The sequence below is a fragment of the Hyla sarda genome, unplaced genomic scaffold (genome assembly GCF_029499605.1).
Source record: "Hyla sarda isolate aHylSar1 unplaced genomic scaffold, aHylSar1.hap1 scaffold_434, whole genome shotgun sequence".
Classification (NCBI taxonomy): domain Eukaryota; kingdom Metazoa; phylum Chordata; class Amphibia; order Anura; family Hylidae; genus Hyla; species Hyla sarda.
In genome coordinates, this window is record NW_026610448.1 from 53,795 (window position 1) to 75,283 (window position 21,489).

Below are 21,489 nucleotides of genomic sequence, written 5' to 3' on the forward strand. Positions count from 1 at the left end.
ACCCACATCCTCACTTCCTTGCATACTACCAAAACATTTATACTCACTTTTGTCCCAATTCACCTTAAACCCAGATGCTCCACAAAACAATCCAACTAGTAACTTTGCCCTTCTCATAACAGCCACAGACTCTCCCAAAATACACACATCATCCATGTAGGCCAAAACTTTGACTTCTCTCCCACCACTCCCTGGAATTTTTAACCCTCTAACACACTTATCCCGCCGCAACATCTCTAATAATGGCTCCATAGCACATATAAAAGCCATAGGGGACAACGGACAACCCTGCCTTACACCAGAACATACTTTCACCTTCTCAGACATCCAACCATTTATCAAAACCTTACTATATACTCCATCATACAGCATCCTTACAACATTTACAAAATCCCCCGGGAATCCCATTCTCACTAATACTCTAAACAAAAACCTATGTGACAGACGATCAAACGCCTTTTCAAAATCTATCGACATCACTCTAACCTCCTGTTTCCTACTCATACTATCCCATAACAAATCTCTCAACAAACACAAATTTTCATTTATTCTTCTCCCAGGCACTCCACACACTTGTTCTTCTCCAATCACCTGCTCAACCACATCTCTCATCCTATTTGTAATTATTTTAGCAAACACCTTATAATCTACATTCAACAAAGTTATCGGCCTCCAATTCCTCACATCATTCACATCACCTTTCTTATAAATCAACACAACCACTCCACTCTTCATACTTTCCACCATTCTCTCCTTCCTCCACATATACCTATACACTTCCACCAAATCATCCTTCACAACATCCCAAATCCAAGCATAAAATTCAACAGGCAACCCATCCTCTCCAGGCGTTTTATTTCTTGACATACTATCCACAGTCCTCTTCACTTCCTCCTCTCCAATCTCTCTCATCAGAGTCCCATATTCACTACCATCCACTCTCTTATCAAGCACTCTCAACACTTCATCCTGCAAGTCCTCTTCACAATCTTTTACCGCATACAACTCTTCATAAAAAATTTTAACCACTCCCAACACAGCTTTACCTTTAACCAGACAGCCATCATCATCATACACTCTTACCATATCCTCTCTCTTCCCAATAACTTTTTTAAAGAAATATCTCGAACATTTTTCATCTTTCTCTAACTTATCAAGTTTTGCTTGATACATCAACTCTTTACCTTTCTCATTCAACCAATTTTTTAGATCACTCTTCACAACCTCAATCTGCTCACCCACACTCCAGCCATACTTCTTTAACTTATTGAGAAACACCAATCTTTTATTCAACCATTCATACTTCTTCTTCCTCCCAGCATTCCGCTTATATCCCTCTCTTTTAAAGAAAACTTTTGTTTGACCCTTAACCCATTCCCACCAACACAATATATCAGGAAAATCATTCTTTTTCTTACACCAACCCCTATACTTATTAACATATCTATCATACACTCCTTCCACTTCCAACAATTTAACATTTAATTTCCATACACCCCTCCCACTCACACAATCTGCATCCAATACTAACTCACAACACACATACTCATGATCTGAATATCCTACTTTTTTTTGCATATAATTCTTACATAACACACCCTTAGACACAAAACACATATCAAGTCTGGAACTATGACTTCCACTATCAGAATAATATGTATCTAACAAAGGACACACTCCACACGCTTCAGCCACATCCTTTAACTTAAAGTCACACACCATACTTTTAAGAATATTCCCAGATACATCCACATTCCCCTCAATTTCACAATTGAAATCCCCCACCCACACCAAAGGTATTTTACCCGGCAGAAACCTCTTAATTACCTCCAACAACCCCACCCGCTCCTCCCTCCTTACCGGCGCATACACATTTATCAACCTAAATTTAACCCCCTGCACCTTAACCTCCACCATGATACACCTCCCCTCCTCTATTACCACATAACTACAAACTTCAAACTTAAAGCTCTTAAAAAGCACCCCTACCCCATCATTCCTATTATGCCCAGACACCGACCAAACAGCAGGACCATAAGCCCATTCTCCCTTCCCCGGAATATCATTTAGCCCACATTCCTGCAAACAAATAATGTCCGCTTTTTTCCCTGCCAAGTCCTCCAAAATTACTGTCCTTCTGACTTTACTTCTAAAGACTCTAACGTTTATAGAACCGACTAAAAAAGACATACCACCATCTTAACAACCCTAAGGAAGAATTTGACAGAAAAGAAGAAAGTTATTTAGGTAGCTTTCCTCAGCGGTGTGGGAGAAGCTTCTCCCGCAGAGCACGCATCCATGTCGCTCTCAGATAGCGGTTGATACCGATTGTCCGTAGCCACCAGCGTCGACTCCATCTGTCCACCAGAAAGCTTCCTGGCCGTCTTCTTGGGGGGACGAAAAAGATCAAAGTCATCCTCTCTCTCTCTCTATGTCTCTCCTCACGGTCTTCACCCTCAGAAGAAGACCACTCTTCAATTTGCGGCGACTCCTCAGCCGGGGGACTGGGAGCATCCTCAATCTCCCCTTCTTCCACTTGCACCGCCATTTGCTCCTCCTCCACCACCACTTGCTCCTCCACCACCTTCACTTGCTCCTCTACCACCACAGGACTCTGTACCTCTCCAATAATAACGCTCTCTCTTGCAGGAACCACTGCAGCCGCAGCTGCAGCTGCCCTCCTCCTCTCCACCATTTCCTCTTCCATTCTCCTCTCCTCCTCCCTCCTCTTCAACACTGGACAGTTCTTGTACACATGGCCAGCTTCCCCACATAGGTCACAGGTCCTCGGGTGTGGACATGCACCCGCCTCATGCCCCGGTTGCTTACAGTTCCTGCATTTCTTACTGCCAGGGCAGGCCTCCTTCACATGTCCAAACAATAGACAATTTCTACAGAAAGATGGCTGTCCGTAGTAATAGAGATAACCTCTGAAACCAGCAATGGTAAAGTTCGCCGGAGGGTGCTTAACGCCTCCAATGCAATCTCCATCAAGCCGCAACTTCACAAAGAACTTATACGTGCCATTAAATACACCAATGCTGCTTGTCTGCTTAGTACCACCAGCAATAGACTCACAATAGATGCTCAAGAAGTTCTTAATCATAGAGACATCAACAAACGGATTGTACATGTGGATAAACAAAGTCTTTGTCCCCATTTCAAAAAGGGGATAAAAGGACACATCCCGCAAAACCTCACTTCCACTGTTCCGTTTTAAGCACTCATAAAAGTTCTGGCAGTCAGCATCATATAAGAAGGACACGTCATAAATACCTTGGCGCTTGTTCTCCTGGACACAAAAGAGGTCGCTCAAGGAAAATCCTGCCAGTCGCTCCACAATGGTATGGCCGATGTATTCAATGCTGTTTCTTAGACGATCCGTGGTTAGCACCTTGATGCGTACGGTCTTCTCCACTGCAGACATGTTGGATCCAGCCATCTTTCCAAATCTGTCGGTAACGAGTACCACAGTCTTGATCACCTACGCAGCTAGTCGCGGCGCAGTTCACTCGCACCCTCAGCGCCGACCGAGGCAATAAACCCCGATCTTAGCCAAAAGGCCGAGAAGCGATAACCGTGAAAGGGGCGGGCCCAACAAGGTCCCCTTCATGGGCACTATCACTGCTTGCTGTCAGGGAGGCTGCCAGACAATTTTCCATGCACACTCTGGGCTGGGGGGCAGTCAACCACCAGTACACACAGCAGAACCTAAACCCATACCATTATTGCTAAGCAGCAAGACAGGGGCCCATTGCACTCCCACGGGGCCTTTTTAAATGCAATCCATAACCCGGATTTGCCAGGAACCCTTCTTACTCCTCCTACTTGCATGTGACACTGGGCTTAGGATCTGCATAGGAAACACACACACAAGCACACACCTACCTTTGTTGCCTGCAGATGCCTCCTTGGCTGTCCCCAAACGGTATCAAACCAACACCCACGGGAAGCTGTAAGCATAGAGGACATGCCTGCACCCCATTGGACTTACCTGTGTGGGTTAAATCCGGGTTATTTGACAACCTATGGCGGTGATGGTTCTGCTCAGGCAGAGCAGTGCTGATGCTCCTCATAAAGCTGTCGCTGCTGTGAAGGTTCTAGGTGACATCACAATCCCTATGGTTACATACACAACAAAGCTGGGTTGTTGTTGTTTACACTCTGCAAGGCCTGTGGAAGTGAGTGACATCATAGCACTGTAGTTCTGAGGGTTCTAGATGGATGCAACAATCTCCTGTTGCTTCTATGAAGGCCATAATAGACGACATCACCAAACAGCTCCATAGTCACATACACAGCAAAGGAGAGATGTTGTTTACACCTAGTGATGTCAGTGGTATTGAGTGACATCACAGCACAGTGCTAAGGCTCCTGGGCCTGGACACAGCAGCGGCTGCAATATCTCAACGGAGAATACGTTTATATATATGTGTGTGTGTGCGCGTATATATATATATATATATATATATATATATATATATATTTCTCCGCCGAAATCACTTTTAAACCCATTTCCACCTTTTTTTCCCTTCTCTTCCTCTTACTTTTTTTTCACGTTTTTTTACGTTTTTCTCCTTTTCGCCTCTTTTCTGGGCGTATTATTCTTCTTTTTCTTCTTTTTTTTCGTCTAATGCATACCCCATCAGTGCAGCAATGCTTATTCAATACCGCCAGCAGATGGAGACACTGGGGGATAATTTTCTAAGGATTTATACTGATTTTTCCTGTCTGAATTTGTCGCACAGAAAGTTGCAGGCCAAATATGTGTGACATTTCTGCGACTTTAGCTTCTAGAGCATTTTTACAACATTATACATAGGTGCTGAATACATAAAAAGCGACTGTTCAGCGACAGACAAGTCGCATCGGCTGAAAGTAGGCCAGAATGTCAGTCCATGTTGGAGCAGGTTTAGATACAGTCTAAAGCATAGATCTCAAAGTCTGTGCACAGAATTTAGCAAGGGCCTCGCACCTTCTGATGCATCAGGTAGGTGCACTATAGCATAGCCTAACCCTCTGTACTTTGGTCTATATTGATGCGGGACATAGACAGCCAGCTGATGACCAATCCATTAGTGCAATGGATGGCTGGAAGCATTTGTCTTTGCCTTTGCAATACCACAGAAGCAATGCATGGTCAATGTACAGCAATGACACACCTGTGTGAACAGCCAGGAGACCCCCCCATGTTATGTTACATAGTTACATAGTTAGTACGGTCGAAAAAAGACATATGTCCATCAAGTTCAACCAGGGAATTAAGGGGTAGGGGTGTGGCGCGATATTGGGGAAGGGATGAGATTTTATATTTCTTCATAAGCATTAATCTTATTTTGTCAATTAGGAACATTCAGCACCCACCCGCTATCAAGGCAGCTGCCTATCATGTCATGCCCTACCTGCACAGGTGTGCTGGCTACTCAAATGATCCAATTAAGGAGGCCATTTAGTCAGCAGCAGCAGAAGTCCTGTGCCTGGACGCTCCAACAGCGGCCAGACACAAGCAGAAGCAGCAGAAGCAGCAGCAGCACCACCTTTTGTTTTTTGGCTGCAGCAGCAGCAGCAGCAGCAAGGCCCACAGGGCTGGCTAGCTGGCTAGCCAGCAAGCAGGTAGCAATGAAAGTAGGAATCTTTCTTTTTAACCCTGTAAGGGGGTGGTGCACTGTACCCGAAGATACTGCCATATCGGGTCAATGCATAGGGCGACGGAAGCAAGCTTCGAAATCGGCCCCCGTTCTCAAAAATCCATTTAATATATGGTCCCCAGATAGGGGACGTATCAGATATTAAACTGATAAGAACAGATACTACACTTGATCTTAGCCAAAAGGCCGAGAAGCGATAACCGTGAAAGGGGCGGGCCCAACAAGGTCCCCTTCATGGGCACTATCACTGCTTGCTGTCAGGGAGGCTGCCAGACAATTTTCCATGCACACTCTGGGCTGGGGGGCAGTCAACCACCAGTACACACAGCAGAACCTAAACCCATACCATTATTGCTAAGCAGCAAGACAGGGGCCCATTGCACTCCCACGGGGCCTTTTTAAATGCAATCCATAACCCGGATTTGCCAGGAACCCTTCTTACTCCTCCTACTTGCATGTGACACTGGGCTTAGGATCTGCATAGGAAACACACACACAAGCACACACCTACCTTTGTTGCCTGCAGATGCCTCCTTGGCTGTCCCCAAACGGTATCAAACCAACACCCACGGGAAGCTGTAAGCATAGAGGACATGCCTGCACCCCATTGGACTTACCTGTGTGGGTTAAATCCGGGTTATTTGACAACCTATGGCGGTGATGGTTCTGCTCAGGCAGAGCAGTGCTGATGCTCCTCATAAAGCTGTCGCTGCTGTGAAGGTTCTAGGTGACATCACAATCCCTATGGTTACATACACAACAAAGCTGGGTTGTTGTTGTTTACACTCTGCAAGGCCTGTGGAAGTGAGTGACATCATAGCACTGTAGTTCTGAGGGTTCTAGATGGATGCAACAATCTCCTGTTGCTTCTATGAAGGCCATAATAGACGACATCACCAAACAGCTCCATAGTCACATACACAGCAAAGGAGAGATGTTGTTTACACCTAGTGATGTCAGTGGTATTGAGTGACATCACAGCACAGTGCTAAGGCTCCTGGGCCTGGACACAGCAGCGGCTGCAATATCTCAACGGAGAATACGTTTATATATATGTGTGTGTGTGCGCGTATATATATATATATATATATATATATATATATATATATATATATATATATTTCTCCGCCGAAATCACTTTTAAACCCATTTCCACCTTTTTTTCCCTTCTCTTCCTCTTACTTTTTTTTCACGTTTTTTTACGTTTTTCTCCTTTTCGCCTCTTTTCTGGGCGTATTATTCTTCTTTTTCTTCTTTTTTTTTCGTCTAATGCATACCCCATCAGTGCAGCAATGCTTATTCAATACCGCCAGCAGATGGAGACACTGGGGGATAATTTTCTAAGGATTTATACTGATTTTTCCTGTCTGAATTTGTCGCACAGAAAGTTGCAGGCCAAATATGTGTGACATTTCTGCGACTTTAGCTTCTAGAGCATTTTTACAACATTATACATAGGTGCTGAATACATAAAAAGCGACTGTTCAGCGACAGACAAGTCGCATCGGCTGAAAGTAGGCCAGAATGTCAGTCCATGTTGGAGCAGGTTTAGATACAGTCTAAAGCATAGATCTCAAAGTCTGTGCACAGAATTTAGCAAGGGCCTCGCACCTTCTGATGCATCAGGTAGGTGCACTATAGCATAGCCTAACCCTCTGTACTTTGGTCTATATTGATGCGGGACATAGACAGCCAGCTGATGACCAATCCATTAGTGCAATGGATGGCTGGAAGCATTTGTCTTTGCCTTTGCAATACCACAGAAGCAATGCATGGTCAATGTACAGCAATGACACACCTGTGTGAACAGCCAGGAGACCCCCCCATGTTATGTTACATAGTTACATAGTTAGTACGGTCGAAAAAAGACATATGTCCATCAAGTTCAACCAGGGAATTAAGGGGTAGGGGTGTGGCGCGATATTGGGGAAGGGATGAGATTTTATATTTCTTCATAAGCATTAATCTTATTTTGTCAATTAGGAACATTCAGCACCCACCCGCTATCAAGGCAGCTGCCTATCATGTCATGCCCTACCTGCACAGGTGTGCTGGCTACTCAAATGATCCAATTAAGGAGGCCATTTAGTCAGCAGCAGCAGAAGTCCTGTGCCTGGACGCTCCAACAGCGGCCAGACACAAGCAGAAGCAGCAGAAGCAGCAGCAGCACCACCTTTTGTTTTTTGGCTGCAGCAGCAGCAGCAGCAGCAAGGCCCACAGGGCTGGCTAGCTGGCTAGCCAGCAAGCAGGTAGCAATGAAAGTAGGAATCTTTCTTTTTAACCCTGTAAGGGGGTGGTGCACTGTACCCGAAGATACTGCCATATCGGGTCAATGCATAGGGCGACGGAAGCAAGCTTCGAAATCGGCCCCCGTTCTCAAAAATCCATTTAATATATGGTCCCCAGATAGGGGACGTATCAGATATTAAACTGATAAGAACAGATACTACACTTGATCTTAGCCAAAAGGCCGAGAAGCGATAACCGTGAAAGGGGCGGGCCCAACAAGGTCCCCTTCATGGGCACTATCACTGCTTGCTGTCAGGGAGGCTGCCAGACAATTTTCCATGCACACTCTGGGCTGGGGGGCAGTCAACCACCAGTACACACAGCAGAACCTAAACCCATACCATTATTGCTAAGCAGCAAGACAGGGGCCCATTGCACTCCCACGGGGCCTTTTTAAATGCAATCCATAACCCGGATTTGCCAGGAACCCTTCTTACTCCTCCTACTTGCATGTGACACTGGGCTTAGGATCTGCATAGGAAACACACACACAAGCACACACCTACCTTTGTTGCCTGCAGATGCCTCCTTGGCTGTCCCCAAACGGTATCAAACCAACACCCACGGGAAGCTGTAAGCATAGAGGACATGCCTGCACCCCATTGGACTTACCTGTGTGGGTTAAATCCGGGTTATTTGACAACCTATGGCGGTGATGGTTCTGCTCAGGCAGAGCAGTGCTGATGCTCCTCATAAAGCTGTCGCTGCTGTGAAGGTTCTAGGTGACATCACAATCCCTATGGTTACATACACAACAAAGCTGGGTTGTTGTTGTTTACACTCTGCAAGGCCTGTGGAAGTGAGTGACATCATAGCACTGTAGTTCTGAGGGTTCTAGATGGATGCAACAATCTCCTGTTGCTTCTATGAAGGCCATAATAGACGACATCACCAAACAGCTCCATAGTCACATACACAGCAAAGGAGAGATGTTGTTTACACCTAGTGATGTCAGTGGTATTGAGTGACATCACAGCACAGTGCTAAGGCTCCTGGGCCTGGACACAGCAGCGGCTGCAATATCTCAACGGAGAATACGTTTATATATATGTGTGTGTGTGCGCGTATATATATATATATATATATATATATATTTCTCCGCCGAAATCACTTTTAAACCCATTTCCACCTTTTTTTCCCTTCTCTTCCTCTTACTTTTTTTTCACGTTTTTTTACGTTTTTCTCCTTTTCGCCTCTTTTCTGGGCGTATTATTCTTCTTTTTCTTCTTTTTTTTCGTCTAATGCATACCCCATCAGTGCAGCAATGCTTATTCAATACCGCCAGCAGATGGAGACACTGGGGGATAATTTTCTAAGGATTTATACTGATTTTTCCTGTCTGAATTTGTCGCACAGAAAGTTGCAGGCCAAATATGTGTGACATTTCTGCGACTTTAGCTTCTAGAGCATTTTTACAACATTATACATAGGTGCTGAATACATAAAAAGCGACTGTTCAGCGACAGACAAGTCGCATCGGCTGAAAGTAGGCCAGAATGTCAGTCCATGTTGGAGCAGGTTTAGATACAGTCTAAAGCATAGATCTCAAAGTCTGTGCACAGAATTTAGCAAGGGCCTCGCACCTTCTGATGCATCAGGTAGGTGCACTATAGCATAGCCTAACCCTCTGTACTTTGGTCTATATTGATGCGGGACATAGACAGCCAGCTGATGACCAATCCATTAGTGCAATGGATGGCTGGAAGCATTTGTCTTTGCCTTTGCAATACCACAGAAGCAATGCATGGTCAATGTACAGCAATGACACACCTGTGTGAACAGCCAGGAGACCCCCCCATGTTATGTTACATAGTTACATAGTTAGTACGGTCGAAAAAAGACATATGTCCATCAAGTTCAACCAGGGAATTAAGGGGTAGGGGTGTGGCGCGATATTGGGGAAGGGATGAGATTTTATATTTCTTCATAAGCATTAATCTTATTTTGTCAATTAGGAACATTCAGCACCCACCCGCTATCAAGGCAGCTGCCTATCATGTCATGCCCTACCTGCACAGGTGTGCTGGCTACTCAAATGATCCAATTAAGGAGGCCATTTAGTCAGCAGCAGCAGAAGTCCTGTGCCTGGACGCTCCAACAGCGGCCAGACACAAGCAGAAGCAGCAGAAGCAGCAGCAGCACCACCTTTTGTTTTTTGGCTGCAGCAGCAGCAGCAGCAGCAGCAGCAAGGCCCACAGGGCTGGCTAGCTGGCTAGCCAGCAAGCAGGTAGCAATGAAAGTAGGAATCTTTCTTTTTAACCCTGTAAGGGGGTGGTGCACTGTACCCGAAGATACTGCCATATCGGGTCAATGCATAGGGCGACGGAAGCAAGCTTCGAAATCGGCCCCCGTTCTCAAAAATCCATTTAATATATGGTCCCCAGATAGGGGACGTATCAGATATTAAACTGATAAGAACAGATACTACACTTGATCTTAGCCAAAAGGCCGAGAAGCGATAACCGTGAAAGGGGCGGGCCCAACAAGGTCCCCTTCATGGGCACTATCACTGCTTGCTGTCAGGGAGGCTGCCAGACAATTTTCCATGCACACTCTGGGCTGGGGGGCAGTCAACCACCAGTACACACAGCAGAACCTAAACCCATACCATTATTGCTAAGCAGCAAGACAGGGGCCCATTGCACTCCCACGGGGCCTTTTTAAATGCAATCCATAACCCGGATTTGCCAGGAACCCTTCTTACTCCTCCTACTTGCATGTGACACTGGGCTTAGGATCTGCATAGGAAACACACACACAAGCACACACCTACCTTTGTTGCCTGCAGATGCCTCCTTGGCTGTCCCCAAACGGTATCAAACCAACACCCACGGGAAGCTGTAAGCATAGAGGACATGCCTGCACCCCATTGGACTTACCTGTGTGGGTTAAATCCGGGTTATTTGACAACCTATGGCGGTGATGGTTCTGCTCAGGCAGAGCAGTGCTGATGCTCCTCATAAAGCTGTCGCTGCTGTGAAGGTTCTAGGTGACATCACAATCCCTATGGTTACATACACAACAAAGCTGGGTTGTTGTTGTTTACACTCTGCAAGGCCTGTGGAAGTGAGTGACATCATAGCACTGTAGTTCTGAGGGTTCTAGATGGATGCAACAATCTCCTGTTGCTTCTATGAAGGCCATAATAGACGACATCACCAAACAGCTCCATAGTCACATACACAGCAAAGGAGAGATGTTGTTTACACCTAGTGATGTCAGTGGTATTGAGTGACATCACAGCACAGTGCTAAGGCTCCTGGGCCTGGACACAGCAGCGGCTGCAATATCTCAACGGAGAATACGTTTATATATATGTGTGTGTGTGCGCGTATATATATATATATATATATATATATATATATATATATATATATATATATATATTTCTCCGCCGAAATCACTTTTAAACCCATTTCCACCTTTTTTTCCCTTCTCTTCCTCTTACTTTTTTTTCACGTTTTTTTACGTTTTTCTCCTTTTCGCCTCTTTTCTGGGCGTATTATTCTTCTTTTTCTTCTTTTTTTTCGTCTAATGCATACCCCATCAGTGCAGCAATGCTTATTCAATACCGCCAGCAGATGGAGACACTGGGGGATAATTTTCTAAGGATTTATACTGATTTTTCCTGTCTGAATTTGTCGCACAGAAAGTTGCAGGCCAAATATGTGTGACATTTCTGCGACTTTAGCTTCTAGAGCATTTTTACAACATTATACATAGGTGCTGAATACATAAAAAGCGACTGTTCAGCGACAGACAAGTCGCATCGGCTGAAAGTAGGCCAGAATGTCAGTCCATGTTGGAGCAGGTTTAGATACAGTCTAAAGCATAGATCTCAAAGTCTGTGCACAGAATTTAGCAAGGGCCTCGCACCTTCTGATGCATCAGGTAGGTGCACTATAGCATAGCCTAACCCTCTGTACTTTGGTCTATATTGATGCGGGACATAGACAGCCAGCTGATGACCAATCCATTAGTGCAATGGATGGCTGGAAGCATTTGTCTTTGCCTTTGCAATACCACAGAAGCAATGCATGGTCAATGTACAGCAATGACACACCTGTGTGAACAGCCAGGAGACCCCCCCATGTTATGTTACATAGTTACATAGTTAGTACGGTCGAAAAAAGACATATGTCCATCAAGTTCAACCAGGGAATTAAGGGGTAGGGGTGTGGCGCGATATTGGGGAAGGGATGAGATTTTATATTTCTTCATAAGCATTAATCTTATTTTGTCAATTAGGAACATTCAGCACCCACCCGCTATCAAGGCAGCTGCCTATCATGTCATGCCCTACCTGCACAGGTGTGCTGGCTACTCAAATGATCCAATTAAGGAGGCCATTTAGTCAGCAGCAGCAGAAGTCCTGTGCCTGGACGCTCCAACAGCGGCCAGACACAAGCAGAAGCAGCAGAAGCAGCAGCAGCACCACCTTTTGTTTTTTGGCTGCAGCAGCAGCAGCAGCAGCAAGGCCCACAGGGCTGGCTAGCTGGCTAGCCAGCAAGCAGGTAGCAATGAAAGTAGGAATCTTTCTTTTTAACCCTGTAAGGGGGTGGTGCACTGTACCCGAAGATACTGCCATATCGGGTCAATGCATAGGGCGACGGAAGCAAGCTTCGAAATCGGCCCCCGTTCTCAAAAATCCATTTAATATATGGTCCCCAGATAGGGGACGTATCAGATATTAAACTGATAAGAACAGATACTACACTTGATCTTAGCCAAAAGGCCGAGAAGCGATAACCGTGAAAGGGGCGGGCCCAACAAGGTCCCCTTCATGGGCACTATCACTGCTTGCTGTCAGGGAGGCTGCCAGACAATTCTCCATGCACACTCTGGGCTGGGGGGGCAGTCAACCACCAGTACACACAGCAGAACCTAAACCCATACCATTATTGCTAAGCAGCAAGACAGGGGCCCATTGCACTCCCACGGGGCCTTTTTAAATGCAATCCATAACCCGGATTTGCCAGGAACCCTTCTTACTCCTCCTACTTGCATGTGACACTGGGCTTAGGATCTGCATAGGAAACACACACACAAGCACACACCTACCTTTGTTGCCTGCAGATGCCTCCTTGGCTGTCCCCAAACGGTATCAAACCAACACCCACGGGAAGCTGTAAGCATAGAGGACATGCCTGCACCCCATTGGACTTACCTGTGTGGGTTAAATCCGGGTTATTTGACAACCTATGGCGGTGATGGTTCTGCTCAGGCAGAGCAGTGCTGATGCTCCTCATAAAGCTGTCGCTGCTGTGAAGGTTCTAGGTGACATCACAATCCCTATGGTTACATACACAACAAAGCTGGGTTGTTGTTGTTTACACTCTGCAAGGCCTGTGGAAGTGAGTGACATCATAGCACTGTAGTTCTGAGGGTTCTAGATGGATGCAACAATCTCTTGTTGCTTCTATGAAGGCCATAATAGACGACATCACCAAACAGCTCCATAGTCACATACACAGCAAAGGAGAGATGTTGTTTACACCTAGTGATGTCAGTGGTATTGAGTGACATCACAGCACAGTGCTAAGGCTCCTGGGCCTGGACACAGCAGCGGCTGCAATATCTCAACGGAGAATACGTTTATATATATGTGTGTGTGTGCGCGTATATATATATATATATATATATATATATATATATATTTCTCCGCCGAAATCACTTTTAAACCCATTTCCACCTTTTTTTCCCTTCTCTTCCTCTTACTTTTTTTTCACGTTTTTTTACGTTTTTCTCCTTTTCGCCTCTTTTCTGGGCGTATTATTCTTCTTTTTCTTCTTTTTTTTCGTCTAATGCATACCCCATCAGTGCAGCAATGCTTATTCAATACCGCCAGCAGATGGAGACACTGGGGGATAATTTTCTAAGGATTTATACTGATTTTTCCTGTCTGAATTTGTCGCACAGAAAGTTGCAGGCCAAATATGTGTGACATTTCTGCGACTTTAGCTTCTAGAGCATTTTTACAACATTATACATAGGTGCTGAATACATAAAAAGCGACTGTTCAGCGACAGACAAGTCGCATCGGCTGAAAGTAGGCCAGAATGTCAGTCCATGTTGGAGCAGGTTTAGATACAGTCTAAAGCATAGATCTCAAAGTCTGTGCACAGAATTTAGCAAGGGCCTCGCACCTTCTGATGCATCAGGTAGGTGCACTATAGCATAGCCTAACCCTCTGTACTTTGGTCTATATTGATGCGGGACATAGACAGCCAGCTGATGACCAATCCATTAGTGCAATGGATGGCTGGAAGCATTTGTCTTTGCCTTTGCAATACCACAGAAGCAATGCATGGTCAATGTACAGCAATGACACACCTGTGTGAACAGCCAGGAGACCCCCCCATGTTATGTTACATAGTTACATAGTTAGTACGGTCGAAAAAAGACATATGTCCATCAAGTTCAACCAGGGAATTAAGGGGTAGGGGTGTGGCGCGATATTGGGGAAGGGATGAGATTTTATATTTCTTCATAAGCATTAATCTTATTTTGTCAATTAGGAACATTCAGCACCCACCCGCTATCAAGGCAGCTGCCTATCATGTCATGCCCTACCTGCACAGGTGTGCTGGCTACTCAAATGATCCAATTAAGGAGGCCATTTAGTCAGCAGCAGCAGAAGTCCTGTGCCTGGACGCTCCAACAGCGGCCAGACACAAGCAGAAGCAGCAGAAGCAGCAGCAGCACCACCTTTTGTTTTTTGGCTGCAGCAGCAGCAGCAGCAGCAAGGCCCACAGGGCTGGCTAGCTGGCTAGCCAGCAAGCAGGTAGCAATGAAAGTAGGAATCTTTCTTTTTAACCCTGTAAGGGGGTGGTGCACTGTACCCGAAGATACTGCCATATCGGGTCAATGCATAGGGCGACGGAAGCAAGCTTCGAAATCGGCCCCCGTTCTCAAAAATCCATTTAATATATGGTCCCCAGATAGGGGACGTATCAGATATTAAACTGATAAGAACAGATTTTTTTTTTTTTTTTTTTTTTAAAAGCCGAGGAACGTGCTTTCGATTCACCCAAAGTGCAAGAAAAAGTGCAAACGTGTTACACTAAAAAAACGTGCACAAAGGATGCGGTCTATCGCAAGCCCTTCTCCGATAGGAGAGAGGCCCCCCAACAAACCTTACCCTTCGCCTCCGGACCAAAAGGTACCTGCGAGGTTCCAGGTTCGATGTCCCTTTTCGCCGAAGCTACTAGGGGACCACAAATGCTCCCGGCATCCCCCTTGGCGTTAGCCAAGGTATCTGCCCGCAGAGCCGATTACGGTAGGTACCCTGCCAAAGCAGGAGTACCCGGGGTGTTTGCAGGGAGGTGCGGAACCTAATGGCCACACACACCTCCCCTAGACCGCCAGGAGGGACACCCAGAAGGGCTACCGCATCCTGACCAATCCTGTGAACACACAACACGCAAAAAGTGACACAGTGAGACAAAAAAGAAATAAATAAGTGAATGTGTGCAGATATACTGCCCGGACATCCGGCCGGATCTATAAAAATTTCTCTGATCCTAGCCAGAAGGCCGGGAATCAAGAGGTGAGTGCCACAAGGTGAAGAGATTATGGTGCCCGTGCTTCAACTCAGTGAGCCTATCCTCCCAGTGAGTTTCGGCACCTCGGGGTCACCACTCCCCGAGGCACAAAAGTACCTCGGCTCTAGACCCTCTCAGCCTCATGGCGAGACCCGGAGGGAACAGGTCACATCGGGGCAGCCGTCGAGCTAATTCCTCAGAACCAGCCCCGGAAAGCCCTGGTACACCTGCATCCTCCATGCAGCACCCATCCCCACCAGCCCCATACCGGCGTTACTGTCCACCGGCATGAAAAACTGATAAGAACAGATACTACACTTGATCTTAGCCAAAAGGCCGAGAAGCGATAACCGTGAAAGGGGCGGGCCCAACAAGGTCCCCTTCATGGGCACTATCACTGCTTGCTGTCAGGGAGGCTGCCAGACAATTTTCCATGCACACTCTGGGCTGGGGGGCAGTCAACCACCAGTACACACAGCAGAACCTAAACCCATACCATTATTGCTAAGCAGCAAGACAGGGGCCCATTGCACTCCCACGGGGCCTTTTTAAATGCAATCCATAACCCGGATTTGCCAGGAACCCTTCTTACTCCTCCTACTTGCATGTGACACTGGGCTTAGGATCTGCATAGGAAACACACACACAAGCACACACCTACCTTTGTTGCCTGCAGATGCCTCCTTGGCTGTCCCCAAACGGTATCAAACCAACACCCACGGGAAGCTGTAAGCATAGAGGACATGCCTGCACCCCATTGGACTTACCTGTGTGGGTTAAATCCGGGTTATTTGACAACCTATGGCGGTGATGGTTCTGCTCAGGCAGAGCAGTGCTGATGCTCCTCATAAAGCTGTCGCTGCTGTGAAGGTTCTAGGTGACATCACAATCCCTATGGTTACATACACAACAAAGCTGGGTTGTTGTTGTTTACACTCTGCAAGGCCTGTGGAAGTGAGTGACATCATAGCACTGTAGTTCTGAGGGTTCTAGATGGATGCAACAATCTCCTGTTGCTTCTATGAAGGCCATAATAGACGACATCACCAAACAGCTCCATAGTCACATACACAGCAAAGGAGAGATGTTGTTTACACCTAGTGATGTCAGTGGTATTGAGTGACATCACAGCACAGTGCTAAGGCTCCTGGGCCTGGACACAGCAGCGGCTGCAATATCTCAACGGAGAATACGTTTATATATATGTGTGTGTGTGCGCGTATATATATATATATATATATATATATATATATATATATATATATATTTCTCCGCCGAAATCACTTTTAAACCCATTTCCACCTTTTTTTCCCTTCTCTTCCTATTACTTTTTTTTTTAACGTTTTTTTACGTTTTTCTCCTTTTCGCCTCTTTTCTGGGCGTATTATTCTTCTTTTTCTTCTTTTTTTTCGTCTAATGCATACCCCATCAGTGCAGCAATGCTTATTCAATACCGCCAGCAGATGGAGACACTGGGGGATAATTTTCTAAGGATTTATACTGATTTTTCCTGTCTGAATTTGTCGCACAGAAAGTTGCAGGCCAAATATGTGTGACATTTCTGCGACTTTAGCTTCTAGAGCATTTTTACAACATTATACATAGGTGCTGAATACATAAAAAGCGACTGTTCAGCGACAGACAAGTCGCATCGGCTGAAAGTAGGCCAGAATGTCAGTCCATGTTGGAGCAGGTTTAGATACAGTCTAAAGCATAGATCTCAAAGTCTGTGCACAGAATTTAGAAGGGCCTCGCACCTTCTGATGCATCAGGTAGGTGCACTATAGCATAGCCTAACCCTCTGTACTTTTGTCTATATTGATGCGGGACATAGACAGCCAGCTGATGACCAATCCATTAGTGCAATGGATGGCTGGAAGCATTTGTCTTTGCCTTTGCAATACCACAGAAGCAATGCATGGTCAATGTACAGCAATGACACACCTGTGTGAACAGCCAGGAGACCCCCCCCATGTTATGTTACATAGTTACATAGTTAGTACGGTCGAAAAAAGACATATGTCCATCAAGTTCAACCAGGGAATTAAGGGGTAGGGGTGTGGCGCGATATTGGGGAAGGGATGAGATTTTATATTTCTTCATAAGCATTAATCTTATTTTGTCAATTAGGAACATTCAGCACCCACCCGCTATCAAGGCAGCTGCCTATCATGTCATGCCCTACCTGCACAGGTGTGCTGGCTACTCAAATGATCCAATTAAGGAGGCCATTTAGTCAGCAGCAGCAGAAGTCCTGTGCCTGGACGCTCCAACAGCGGCCAGACACAAGCAGAAGCAGCAGAAGCAGCAGCAGCACCACCTTTTGTTTTTTGGCTGCTGCAGCAGCAGCAGCAGCAGCAAGGCCCACAGGGCTGGCTAGCTGGCTAGCCAGCAAGCAGGTAGCAATGAAAGTAGGAATCTTTCTTTTTAACCCTGTAAGGGGGTGGTGCACTGTACCCGAAGATACTGCCATATCGGGTCAATGCATAGGGCGACGGAAGCAAGCTTCGAAATCGGCCCCCGTTCTCAAAAATCCATTTAATATATGGTCCCCAGATAGGGGACGTATCAGATATTAAACTGATAAGAACAGATACTACACTTGATCTTAGCCAAAAGGCCGAGAAGCGATAACCGTGAAAGGGGCGGGCCCAACAAGGTCCCCTTCATGGGCACTATCACTGCTTGCTGTCAGGGAGGCTGCCAGACAATTTTCCATGCACACTCTGGGCTGGGGGGCAGTCAACCACCAGTACACACAGCAGAACCTAAACCCATACCATTATTGCTAAGCAGCAAGACAGGGGCCCATTGCACTCCCACGGGGCCTTTTTAAATGCAATCCATAACCCGGATTTGCCAGGAACCCTTCTTACTCCTCCTACTTGCATGTGACACTGGGCTTAGGATCTGCATAGGAAACACACACACAAGCACACACCTACCTTTGTTGCCTGCAGATGCCTCCTTGGCTGTCCCCAAACGGTATCAAACCAACACCCACGGGAAGCTGTAAGCATAGAGGACATGCCTGCACCCCATTGGACTTACCTGTGTGGGTTAAATCCGGGTTATTTGACAACCTATGGCGGTGATGGTTCTGCTCAGGCAGAGCAGTGCTGATGCTCCTCATAAAGCTGTCGCTGCTGTGAAGGTTCTAGGTGACATCACAATCCCTATGGTTACATACACAACAAAGCTGGGTTGTTGTTGTTTACACTCTGCAAGGCCTGTGGAAGTGAGTGACATCATAGCACTGTAGTTCTGAGGGTTCTAGATGGATGCAACAATCTCCTGTTGCTTCTATGAAGGCCATAATAGACGACATCACCAAACAGCTCCATAGTCACATACACAGCAAAGGAGAGATGTTGTTTACACCTAGTGATGTCAGTGGTATTGAGTGACATCACAGCACAGTGCTAAGGCTCCTGGGCCTGGACACAGCAGCGGCTGCAATATCTCAACGGAGAATACGTTTATATATATGTGTGTGTGTGCGCATATATATATATATATATATATATATATATATATATATATATATATATTTCTCCGCCGAAATCACTTTTAAACCCATTTCCACCTTTTTTTCCCTTCTCTTCCTCTTACTTTTTTTTCACGTTTTTTTACGTTTTTCTCCTTTTCGCCTCTTTTCTGGGCGTATTATTCTTCTTTTTCTTCTTTTTTTTCGTCTAATGCATACCCCATCAGTGCAGCAATGCTTATTCAATACCGCCAGCAGATGGAGACACTGGGGGATAATTTTCTAAGGATTTATACTGATTTTTCCTGTCTGAATTTGTCGCACAGAAAGTTGCAGGCCAAATATGTGTGACATTTCTGCGACTTTAGCTTCTAGAGCATTTTTACAACATTATACATAGGTGCTGAATACATAAAAAGCGACTGTTCAGCGACAGACAAGTCGCATCGGCTGAAAGTAGGCCAGAATGTCAGTCCATGTTGGAGCAGGTTTAGATACAGTCTAAAGCATAGATCTCAAAGTCTGTGCACAGAATTTAGCAAGGGCCTCGCACCTTCTGATGCATCAGGTAGGTGCACTATAGCATAGCCTAACCCTCTGTACTTTGGTCTATATTGATGCGGGACATAGACAGCCAGCTGATGACCAATCCATTAGTGCAATGGATGGCTGGAAGCATTTGTCTTTGCCTTTGCAATACCACAGAAGCAATGCATGGTCAATGTACAGCAATGACACACCTGTGTGAACAGCCAGGAGACCCCCCCATGTTATGTTACATAGTTACATAGTTAGTACGGTCGAAAAAAGACATATGTCCATCAAGTTCAACCAGGGAATTAAGGGGTAGGGGTGTGGCGCGATATTGGGGAAGGGATGAGATTTTATATTTCTTCATAAGCATTAATCTTATTTTGTCAATTAGGAACATTCAGCACCCACCCGCTATCAAGGCAGCTGCCTATCATGTCATGCCCTACCTGCACAGGTGTGCTGGCTACTCAAATGATCCAATTAAGGAGGCCATTTAGTCAGCAGCAGCAGAAGTCCTGTGCCTGGACGCTCCAACAGCGGCCAGACACAAGCAGAAGCAGCACCACCTTTTGTTTTTTGGCTGCAGCAGCAGCAGCAGCAGCAAGGCCCACAGGGCTGGCTAGCTGGCTAGCCAGCAAGCAGGTAGCAATGAAAGTAGGAATCTTTCTTTTTAACCCTGTAAGGGGGTGGTGCACTGTACCCGAAGATACTGCCATATCGGGTCAATGCATAGGGCGACGGAAGCAAGCTTCGAAATCGGCCCCCGTTCTCAAAAATCCATTTAATATATGGTCCCCAGATAGGGGACGTATCAGATATTAAACTGATAAGAACAGATACTACACTTGATCTTAGCCAAAAGGCCGAGAAGCGATAACCGTGAAAGGGGCGGGCCCAACAAGGTCCCCTTCATGGGCACTATCACTGCTTGCTGTCAGGGAGGCTGCCAGACAATTTTCCATGCACACTCTGGGCTGGGGGGCAGTCAACCACCAGTACACACAGCAGAACCTAAACCCATACCATTATTGCTAAGCAGCAAGACAGGGGCCCATTGCACTCCCACGGGGCCTTTTTAAATGCAATCCATAACCCGGATTTGCCAGGAACCCTTCTTACTCCTCCTACTTGCATGTGACACTGGGCTTAGGATCTGCATAGGAAACACACGCACAAGCACACACCTACCTTTGTTGCCTGCAGATGCCTCCTTGGCTGTCCCCAAACGGTATCAAACCAACACCCACGGGAAGCTGTAAGCATAGAGGACATGCCTGCACCCCATTGGACTTACCTGTGTGGGTTAAATCCGGGTTATTTGACAACCTATGGCGGTGATGGTTCTGCTCAGGCAGAGCAGTGCTGATGCTCCTCATAAAGCTGTCGCTGCTGTGAAGGTTCTAGGTGACATCACAATCCCTATGGTTACATACACAACAAAGCTGGGTTGTTGTTGTTTACACTCTGCAAGGCCTGTGGAAGTGAGTGACATCATAGCACTGTAGTTCTGAGGGTTCTAGATGGATGCAACAATCTCCTGTTGCTTCTATGAAGGCCATAATAGACGACATCACCAAACAGCTCCATAGTCACATACACAGCAAAGGAGAGATGTTGTTTACACCTAGTGATGTCAGTGGTATTGAGTGACATCACAGCACAGTGCTAAGGCTCCTGGGCCTGGACACAGCAGCGGCTGCAATATCTCAACGGAGAATACGTTTATATATATGTGTGTGTGTGCGCGTATATATATATATATATATATATATATATATATATATATATATATTTCTCCGCCGAAATCACTTTTAAACCCATTTCCACCTTTTTTTCCCTTCTCTTCCTCTTACTTTTTTTTCACGTTTTTTTACGTTTTTCTCCTTTTCGCCTCTTTTCTGGGCGTATTATTCTTCTTTTTCTTCTTTTTTTTCGTCTAATGCATACCCCATCAGTGCAGCAATGCTTATTCAATACCGCCAGCAGA

At 45.9% G+C, this 21,489-nt stretch overlaps 8 non-coding genes across 8 annotated transcripts; all 8 read right to left on the bottom strand.

Moving 5' to 3' along the window:
* Positions 1-5,655: 5,655 nt before the first annotated feature.
* Positions 5,656-5,846, bottom strand: LOC130334490 (U2 spliceosomal RNA). The gene has a single exon (XR_008876288.1). It is a non-coding gene; the product is annotated as a U2 spliceosomal RNA (small nuclear RNA).
* A 2,093-nt stretch (positions 5,847-7,939) lies between these two features.
* On the bottom strand, positions 7,940-8,130 carry LOC130334491 (U2 spliceosomal RNA). The gene has a single exon (XR_008876289.1). It is a non-coding gene; the product is annotated as a U2 spliceosomal RNA (small nuclear RNA).
* A 2,076-nt stretch (positions 8,131-10,206) lies between these two features.
* Positions 10,207-10,397, bottom strand: LOC130334494 (U2 spliceosomal RNA). Its single transcript, XR_008876291.1, has one exon. It is a non-coding gene; the product is annotated as a U2 spliceosomal RNA (small nuclear RNA).
* Positions 10,398-12,493: 2,096 nt separating this feature from the next.
* On the bottom strand, positions 12,494-12,684 carry LOC130334495 (U2 spliceosomal RNA). Its single transcript, XR_008876292.1, has one exon. It is a non-coding gene; the product is annotated as a U2 spliceosomal RNA (small nuclear RNA).
* A 2,079-nt stretch (positions 12,685-14,763) lies between these two features.
* LOC130334472 (U2 spliceosomal RNA) lies at positions 14,764-14,947 on the bottom strand. Its single transcript, XR_008876275.1, has one exon. It is a non-coding gene; the product is annotated as a U2 spliceosomal RNA (small nuclear RNA).
* A 694-nt stretch (positions 14,948-15,641) lies between these two features.
* On the bottom strand, positions 15,642-15,829 carry LOC130334483 (U2 spliceosomal RNA). Its single transcript, XR_008876283.1, has one exon. It is a non-coding gene; the product is annotated as a U2 spliceosomal RNA (small nuclear RNA).
* A 2,093-nt stretch (positions 15,830-17,922) lies between these two features.
* LOC130334496 (U2 spliceosomal RNA) lies at positions 17,923-18,113 on the bottom strand. Its single transcript, XR_008876293.1, has one exon. It is a non-coding gene; the product is annotated as a U2 spliceosomal RNA (small nuclear RNA).
* Positions 18,114-20,186: 2,073 nt separating this feature from the next.
* LOC130334497 (U2 spliceosomal RNA) lies at positions 20,187-20,377 on the bottom strand. Its single transcript, XR_008876294.1, has one exon. It is a non-coding gene; the product is annotated as a U2 spliceosomal RNA (small nuclear RNA).
* Between the last annotated feature and the right edge of the window lie 1,112 nt (positions 20,378-21,489).